Here is a 10,227-nt window from a genome sequence, read left to right on the forward strand (position 1 = left end):
TGGGTTTTATGTGATTAGTCCACACCACAGGTTATCACATGTACCTTCTCAAGCCTGCAAGAAAACTTGATCAACTTCAGCCTCCAACAGAGTCTGTGTTTGTGTTTGATCAGGACATTGAAACCACACAAAAATAGACGAGAATTTATTGTGTCTAGACTCTAGAGAGTGTAAGGTTAAATTATTGTCGTTCAGAGAAAATCCACCTTTCCAATCGCCAGGAACACATTCAATAAGAGGTTTAAGGTAAAAATACCCATCTGCTTTTATCCGGAAACCTAGATTGTAGAGCAACATATAAACCCCATTCACTGCCTCCTGGAATTATGAGTACTCTGGTTTGATTGACCAAAAATGTTGATCGTAAATAAATGTAACATGAATAGAGACAAGGGTGAGCCTCGCCAAGTGCACTTGGAAATCTGGTGAAAGGGCTGCTCAAAGAGGCTTTCAAGTGCTGTTGAGAAATTTAAAATCAACAGGATTTTCTAGAGTTGTTCAATTTTGATTCAGCTGAAGGGTGAAGCAGTTTGAGCTCAGATTAATGACAGCTTGAAATTTGATTTGTTCAAATGAAGTGCATCATATTAAAGAAGCGCCTAAAAAAGGGGACAGCTTCTCATCATACAGAGCAGTGAGTGTAGCAGCAGCTCCCCCTGCTGTCTCTGAGAAAAGGCTGGCACACCGCAAGAAGAAACATTCTGGGAAACATGGACATGTCTTTGTGATCATGGAAATGCTCCTGGAAATGTCAGAATAAACTGTAGTATCTCTGAAAAGAGTGAGCTTATTACTTTCCTGCATGTGCCACTGCCATGACAGTCACCAAAGTAATTTTATATTCACATGACTTATAAAAGAGACTCAAATTTTAGTTGTAAAAAGATGCATCTTGAAACAATATGAATATATGATTGTATTTGCTGCTGCGTCGTTGGGATAATTAGGATTACCTTGACTGTGCCAATGAAATGATGCTTGGTTTCACTTAAGTGGTACGCACGTACGCATTGTTGTATATAACAATTTTGTCCACTTGTGTGTGTGTATATATATATATACAACACGGACAAAATTGTTGGTACCCCTTGGTTAATGAAAGAAAAGCCCACAATGGTCACAGAAATAACTTGAATCTGGCAAAAGTAATAATAAATAAAAATTCTATGAAAATTCCATCCATCCATCCATTATCTATACACCACTTAATCATCACTCGGGTCGCGGGGGGCTGGAGCCTATCCCAGTCAACTTGGGGCGAAGGCAGGGGACACCCTGGACAGGTCGCCAGTCTATCACAGGGCTACACTTAGAGACAGACAACCAAGCACACTCACATTCACACCTACGGACAATTTAGAATCACCAATTAACCTCAGCATGTTTTTAGACTGTGTAGGAGGAAGCTGGAGAACCCAGAGAGAACCCACGCTGCACGGGGAGAACATGCAAACTCCTCTATGAAAATTAAGCAATGAAAATCAGACATTGCTTTTGGTTCAACAGAATTATTTTAAAAAATAAACTCATGAAACAGGCCTGGACAAAAATGATGGTTCCCCTAGAAAAGACTGAAAATAATGTGACCATAGGGACATGTTCAATCAAGGTGTGTCCTCTAATTAGCATCACAGGTGTCTACAAATCAGTCATTCGGCCTATTTATAGGGCTACAAGTAGTCACTGCGCTGTTTGATGACATGGTGTGTTCCACACTAAACATGGACCAGAGGAAGCGAAGGAGAGAGTTGTCTCAGGAGATTAGAAAGAAAGTATAGACAAGAATGTTAAAGGCAAAGGTTATAAGACCATCTCCAAGCAGCTTGATGTTCCTGTGACTACAGTTGCACACATTATTCAGAAATTTAAGATCCATGGGACTGTAGCCAACCTCCCTGGACATGGCCGTAGGAGGTAAATTGATGACAAATCGAAGAGATGGATAATACGAATGATGACAAACAAGCCCAGAACAACCTCTAAAGACATTAAAGGTGAACTCCAAGATCAAGGTACATCAATGTCAGATCACACCATCCGTCGTTGTTTGAGCCAAAGTAGACTTCATGGGAGACGACCAAGGAGGACACCATTGTTGAAAACAAATCATAAAAAAGCCAGATTGGAATTTGCCAAACTGCATGTTGACAAGCCACAAAGCTTCTGGGAGAATGTCCTATGGACAGACGAGACAAAACTGGAACTTTTTGGCAAGGCACATCAGCTCTATGTCACAGACACAAAAATGAAGCATATCAAGAAAAGAACACTGTCCCTACTGTGAAACACGGAGGAGGCTCTGTTATGTTCTGGGGCTGCTTTGCTGCATCTGGCACAGGGTGTCTTTGATCTGTGCAAGGTACAATGAAATCTCAAGACTATCAGGGTATTATAGAGAGAAATGTGCTGCCCAGTGTCAGAAAGCTTGATCTCAGTCACAGGTCATGGGTCTTGCAACAGGATAATGACCCAAAACACACAGATAAAAACACCCAAGAATGGCTAAGAGGAAAACATTGGACTATTTTGAAGTGGCCTTCTATGAGCCCTGATCTAAATCCTATTGAACATCTGTGGAAGGAGCTGAAACATGCCGTCTGGAGAAGGCACCCTTCAAACCTGAGACAACTGAAGCAGTCTGCTCATGAGGAGTGGACCAAAATACCTGCTGAGAGGTGCACAAGTCTCGTTGACAGTTACAGAAATCTTTTGATTGCAGTGATTGCCTCAAAAGGTTGTGCAACAAAATATTAAGTCAAGGGTACCATCATTGTTGTCCAGGCCTGTTTCATGACTTTATTTTTTAAAATAATTCTGTTAAACCATCAAAAGCAATGTCTGATTTTCATTGGTTAATTTTCATGTAATTTTTATTTATTATTGCTTTTGTCAGATTCAAGTTATTTCTGTAACCATTGTGGGTTTTTCTTTCATTAACGGAGGGGTACCAACGATTTTGTCCACGTGTATATATATATACACACACACACACACAGAATTTTAAAGTAAAATTTAACTGTTAGAAGAAGATAAAGTAGTCAGTCTACATATGAAGCCTTTCACACTCGTACTAGCTGTTAATATCAAACACAATTTTTATATTTTACTTTAACGGTCATTCTTTACCAAATCATTTCTTTGTGCCTCCTAAGAGCAGAGCTTTAAAAGTTTGTCTCCCCCCCAAAGGGAGCAAGAACTCAAAAAAAAAACCCACAATGAAGCTACTAATATTAGAGATTTTCAACAGGGTGTTACTGTTGAAATAATGTATGTTTCTGCATTTAGCTTTTCTGAAGAGGTCAGTCTGTCTAAATGATTATCTTGCTGCTGTCTGCCGCCTCAAATTAAAGCACTTAGTGACACCATGTGTTTGGTTTTAACATAGCTGATAGTCTACAGTGCGAATTGTAGTTCCGTTTAAAGCACTGGTGACCGGATATGGTAATCTTGAAAATCAGTATCTGGATAAGGATGATTCAATCCTGTTTTTTTAAAAACAAAAACAAAACAAAAACAAACAAAAAAAACAACAACACCAAAGTAAGATGGAAAACGTGATCCTGGATAGTAAAATATGGGATTTACTAATCAAGATCGTTCTATTGGACATTAAACAGATGGGATCAGATCAGAGTGAATGTCCGACTCCTCCTCACATTAACACTGACAACACAAAGCACATGACCGGAAATAACAACATAAATCAGACTGTCAGTGAGTCACATGTAGCCCAGATGGAAAAAACACAATTAGATTAGACCAGTAATAAAAGAAGAGATTGTTTATTTTCTTTATTTGTTTACATCGGCAAACGGTTAAATGTCCGATTTTATTTGAATGCACCTGTCAGTTCACCCACGTGGAGTACCTGCCTCAACAGCCAATCAGAGTTTACGCAGATCACGTTCAGCTGGAGGTGAAGTGCAGGCGCGTGGATCTTGCGGTCTTTTACTCATCTCAGCCACGGGAGAAATGGCAGCGATTGCTAAATAGACAGAGAAACGCAGAGAAAAGGGAGGAAAATACCCAGTTAAAGCTAGCGCACCTACCTACTGGAGATCCGAAGCCGAGTGACTGAACGAAGGAGAGAAGTAACGTCGGTAAGACGAGTCAAAAGGAAAAGCTTCCTGGCGGTTATCGTCGTCGTCCATGCTAATGCTAGCTTGGTCTCGCACAGGCAAACCACTTACCTTCCATCCGGAGAGCCGCTGCAGCTACGACATCAGCGTGTTTGGTTCTGATACAGAGCAACGGTGAGAAACGAGCCTCTTTAGCTGCTCTGATGTTGTTTTTCTGTTGGTTCTCAATGTACTAGAGAAAGCAGTGGTGATATTGAGGTTTAAGAGAGTGAAGTGCGTAATGGTGCAATATTTCTGAACATGTGTATATATGGTGTCTGTTATTTAATGTCGATGTTTGTTAAAGGGGAAGTTGTTCTGTTCCCTATTGCCAACTTAAGGATGAGTTTAGAGTAAACGAGGCCGTAATTTTTGGTGCAGTTCTCTCTCGTGAATAGGCCTCTAGTGAAAGACTAGCTTAAGCACACACTTTGATACCTCTAAAACGAACTCTGTGTATTTACTGTTTTATTTGCACATGACTGTGATATGATTATGATATATTTTGAATGTTGATGGTTACTTACCATGAGTTTTGAGTTACTGTTCACATGAACGGAGATATATGGGAGTACTTAAATGTTTCGTTCTCATATTTGATAAACTGAAATTGAATGTTGCACAACTGAAAAGGTGAAGATTTGATATGAGGTTAATATAATAATATGATTTTTGACATTTAGACCTTTGTTGATGCATCTGAGACTAGAATGTAAGTTATATGACCGTATAAGACCGTTATAGGTCAGATTTTTTGAGAGGACGAGAAAATCGGAGGACCAGGACGAGATTCCGGTCGTGACAGATGGCGAGACAACCACTTGGAGGAAAACTCACTACAACAGAGATACCCATGCACACACTCCGACACCTACATTCACGCTACATTTATATGGACACTTATATTTGGTTTAAGTGTGCACACTGTTTATTTTATTTCTGATCATTTGGGTCATTGTTTTATATATTTTTTTCCTTTTTGTACAAATTAAATATTTTAGTTATCCACTGTAAAAATACACGAGTGGCTACTCAACAGTTATTCCTGTGTTTGACTCATTATTGCTGCTCAACACTTTGGCTCCTTATGAATTTGATGTCTTCTGATTCTGGCCAGGATCTTACTACAAGCCCAATCTGTTATTACCTGTCATCTACTTTTCTATTTCTAAAATTGGTTACACACATGACCAGCTGCACTGAGCTGTCAATCAGGATTATGGCAGGTGATGATGTCATGATGAGTCATCATTTTTCATGCCCCTGGCTGAGAGACTTACATTTTTACTCAGTTTCACTCTCCCATACAGCCACAGTTTTGACCAAATATGTCTAAAAACAGCATATTTTTGTGGTAAATCTTGTTTGAAAGCCCTCAGTGTCATTTTTAAAGCTGTGGGACCTTTGGTTTTTTGTGTAGATGACCAACTGACACAGCATTTCTGGAGATGTACCATAATCAGCCATACAAAGTATAAGCTGAGGCTGCGACAGCTCATCAAATTTCGCGACTCGTCATTTGGAAACTGTTTGAGAAACGCCAATTCCCTTCAGAACTTTTGCTCATCATGGCCTTCTCTGTCTCCTGTGTGATTTTCAAGCTGATACTATTTGTGATGTCAGACAAGTTAATTTAAAAAAAAAAAAGAAAGAAAAGATGGTTTCACTCATTTTTTTTTATTTTGAAAGGCAAATTGCCAACTTCCTGTTTGAGATAGGTCAGGGGTGTCAGTACGAGATTTGTGGGTCTCATTGAGACGGACGTTTTGGTGTTGGTTTGATCTCTGTATGACATTGCTACTGGCCGTTTTAGTGTGGGTTTTTTTGTACCTAGGGGGCGCTAGAGAGCCCATTTTGGGTAAAATGTTTAATTTTATCAAATTTTTCAACGAGTCGGAGGTGCGTGCCAATTTTGGTAAGTTTTTGAGAGTGTTTAGGGGTCAAATTAAGGTTTTCGTGTTCGTCATGCAAACAAGAAGAAAGAAACGATACAGGAACAATAGGGTCAAGGGCAAGGACCCCTTCTTGCTTCAGCTAGAAGGTGTCTTTTCCCTCAGGGCCAGGACCCTAATTAATGTCACTGAGACATTCACGGACCTCAAAAGGACCAGTAAATTTGGCAGAGAGTGAAGAACCAGGAATAGGCAGCTATGCCAACACTTCGTCAGCTACATTAAAACGGTGAGGCACAGCAGAACAGTCATGATGACGCTTCATCACAGTCTGTGAGGACAGAAGACACTCTTTAGCGAGTGAATTGGCACGGTGCAACTGCTCACGGAACTTCCTTACAAAATCAGGCACATTTTCTTCACTAGACGTTTTGGAGGAGAGTAATTTTTCCTGCAGGGACTTAAGTGGACTGCGGAGGGTGTGTCCAAAGATGGGACTGAATCCTAAGGATTCCTGAACGGCATCACGGGCAGCAAACAACACAAATGGGATTCCCTCATCCTAACTCATACCTGTTTCTAGGGAGTATTTGCGAAGCATAGACTTGTAACGTCTGATGCCAGCGTTCTAACGCTCCTTGGGATTCAGGATGATATGGACTGGATGTTTGGTGTTATACATTCAAAGTTTTAAGGACTTGCCTGAAGAGTCGCTATTTTTGTTCTATGTTTTGCACAGGTCACTGTTGTTTTACAGATTTGTTCCCAATCATTACCATCCGAGGCCATGGTTCTCGACCGGAAAAAGGTCGCTTGCCCTCTCCGGGTCGGTGGAGACCCCTTGCCTCAAGTGGAGGAGTTCAAGTATCTCGGGGTCTTGTTCACGAGTGAGGGACGGATGGAACGTGAGATTGACAGATGGATGCAGTATTGCGGTCGCTGTACCGGACCATCGTGGTGAAGAGAGAGCTGAGCAAGGCAGCAAAGCTCGCGATTTACCGGTCAATCTACGTCCCAACCCTCACCTATGGTCATGAGATCTGGGTAATGACCGAAAGAACGAGATCACGGATACAAGCGGCCGAAATGAGTTTCCTCCGCAGGGTGGCGGGCGCTCCCTTAGAGATAGGGTGAGGAGCTCAGTGACGCGGGAGGAGCTCGGAGTAGAGCCGCTGCTCCTTCACATCGAAAGGAGAAACCAGCTGAGGTGGCTCGGGCATCTTTTCCGGATGCCTCCTGGACGCCTCCCTGGGGAGGTGTTCCGGGTGCGTCCCACCGGGAGGAGACCTCGGGGAAGACCCAGGACATGCTGGAGGGACTGTGTCTCCCAGTTGGCCTGGGAACGCCTAGGGGTCCCCCCGGAAGAGCTGGAGGAGGTGTGTGCGGATCGGGAAGTCTGGGCGGCTTTGCTAAGGCTGCTGCCTCCGAGACCCGACTCTGGATAAGCGGGAGAAGATGGATGGATGGATGGATGCATTACGATCAAACACCTTCAAACAGTTCTGCAGTTGAATTTGGCATTTTCCCCCCAAGATATTACAATCTCACACCTTTAACTGGAGAGTTAATATGTGTTTGAGATGTTTAAACAACAGTCTGATTTCGGAAGACAACATGCATTAACAGTTATGTTTAATTTATTCAGATACAAACTTACTGTGTGAGAGACTGAAGGTGTATGTGATTTATTCACCCTCTAAACGCTCTCACTTGCTTACACATCATATTGACACTGAAGATATACATATATTTTCATAAAACAAATAGAGGTTCTTTACATTGAACATCAAGCAACTTAGGATTTAGCTGCAGTGATGTAACAATGAGGCACATTCTAGAACATTCTAGTTCCGCACCTGAGGGACAAATTTGGCTGCAGCATCCAGACAGAGCAGAAGATTTCACAGATCCAACAAACCTGTTTCACGCATTTGCTGCACATTTTTCCTGTAAGTTATGATGTGAGTTTGTGGGATTGCAGATAATGTTCATGTGTCAGATGTTTTGTAGATAGTTGGAGCAAATGTTTCTTTCATCAGCTGTGAAGGCTCATTATTTTAATGTCACTTATTGTTGTTTTGTTCTCCCCCAAACAGAAGAAAACGTCAAGAGAATGTGGTGGCAGATGAGGAAACGCCCTGTGACTCTCAGAGAAGGTAAGGAAACACACAAGTGTTATTTTTACCAAGTATAATCTGATTCTAATGGTTAGTTTTAGCTGCTTTATGTACCGTCAAATGAAACTGAGTTTTGGTTCGTGGTTCTCCAAATGCAAACCTTTCTGTTCAAATCAGAGCCTGAGACTTATGACTTGGAAGTTTCTTTATTTAAAAAAACAAAACAAAGAATTTAACCAGTTTTGATCTTGAAATGTAAAAAAAAAGAGAAGAAATTGTGTCCACGAGTTAAAAGATTTGAACATGACCGTCTCAGTAACACATTTTCAGTGTGTAATTGTAAAACAACAACTTGTAATTTCATTGTGTAAATTGGAGCTGAAATGAGTTGTTGTGCTCATTATTTATGATTCATTATTGCCTTAAATGTTCTTCAAAGTTAAATGCAGAAAATGTGGCATCATTTAAGTGCAGTTGTTTGTCAAACTGATTTTTGTATTTTATGAAACTACTTGTTTTTCCTTTTTTGATTGTTTTCTTCCTTCAACTCTTGGCCTGTGGCTTTTAAAATGGTTCATAAAACACCTTTAATTCTATATAGCTATTGTATTTGTTTATCAGTTACTTACTTAGAAACAAACACCATTTTTGGCTGTATCGTTTGAATTCCTTAGAGTTCAGTGCTATACAAGTAGTTTCTTCATGGACCTTTCTGCAAGCTTGTTCCGGTTCCACTTGGGACGGACATGAATGTAAGAGCTCCTCATAGTTGTGAGAAATAGAAGAAGAACCTTATTGTCATTGTACCAAAATCCAATGAAATATGAAGTCAGTTTTCTTGTATCCATAGACCTTGATGAGGTGACCAAATGAGTCTTAATGTACTGACACTGATCTCTGTCCTGTCAGGAAGCTGCATCTGTGACGGCGTCCAACCACAGGACCGTCCAGACGAAGCCACCGACTGCTCCGTCAGCTTCAGTGACTCGGCGTGTTTGAGACGACCAACTCGTCTGTCTGTGTAGGGGCCTTTATGGCCAACATTTCTTACTTCACTTGTCCATGCATCCATACAAGATGTGTGTGTGAGAGGCTGAGTGTCTGATGACACACAAACACACTCAGCCTCACACAGAAGAACATTTCTCGTCTCACACGGACACACAAACTGTTGACTGTTACGTTGGTGGGTCAGTCAGTGTCATTTCAGACAACGGGGTCGTTCCATCTCATGTTATTGGATTTTCAGAAGAACTCTTTCTCTGTTCTGCTTGAAATGATTGTACCATAAAATAAGAATATGTTTTTAAAGATATTTGTGAAATTTTCACATGATACATCCAATATGTTCTGCACTTTGAGCACTTTGTTTTTTGCTCATTGAAATGTGAGGCTCTATCAGGTGTGATGAAACTGTGATGATGGTTTTTTAAATAACAACATGACATCATAAGAAAGTTTCAAGGAAACCACAGACGGTTGAATGAGAGAACCCTGATGACCTGAGATGGAGTGACCCCTTGATGAGTCTGAATATGAAATACTGTTGGCGAGAAAAATGAAAAGAAGTAGTTTTTGTCGAGATTTTAAACCAAAACCAAAACAAATGTATTTTTGAAGAGCTGTGTTATAGATGGTACTTTTAATGACAACGTACATCTTGTATTATCTTTCAACTAACTCATCATCACAGGTTATTATTGACTGAATGAAGGGCATGATGAGAATTAACAGTGAACATTTGAAGCTTTTATCTGACTTGGTTCCAAAGATAATTTGCTCCAAACAGAAGCTGAACTTTCTGAAGAACTTTGAGTACACATTAACAGCTACATTGACACTGCAGAAGTCAAAAAGGGACATTTCTGAACTATTATGTAGTTGCTTTTGACAACATGCAGAATACTTATGAACATGTAATACTTTTCAAAACAGCTGCTTTTTCTGTCACTGCGAAGCAGGTATGATGAATTTAAAAAAGAACCAACAAAAAACAAAAATATTACTAGACATGTAGATGTATACCTAAGTAGGTTTAATGACTTAAAAGAAGAAGAAAAAGCAGAAAAAAAAGAGTATTACTGGACATCTAGATGTATA

This window comes from Stegastes partitus, unplaced genomic scaffold, assembly GCF_000690725.1.
Source record: "Stegastes partitus isolate 25-593 unplaced genomic scaffold, Stegastes_partitus-1.0.2 Scaffold262, whole genome shotgun sequence".
In the NCBI taxonomy this organism is placed as follows: Eukaryota; Metazoa; Chordata; class Actinopteri; family Pomacentridae; genus Stegastes; species Stegastes partitus.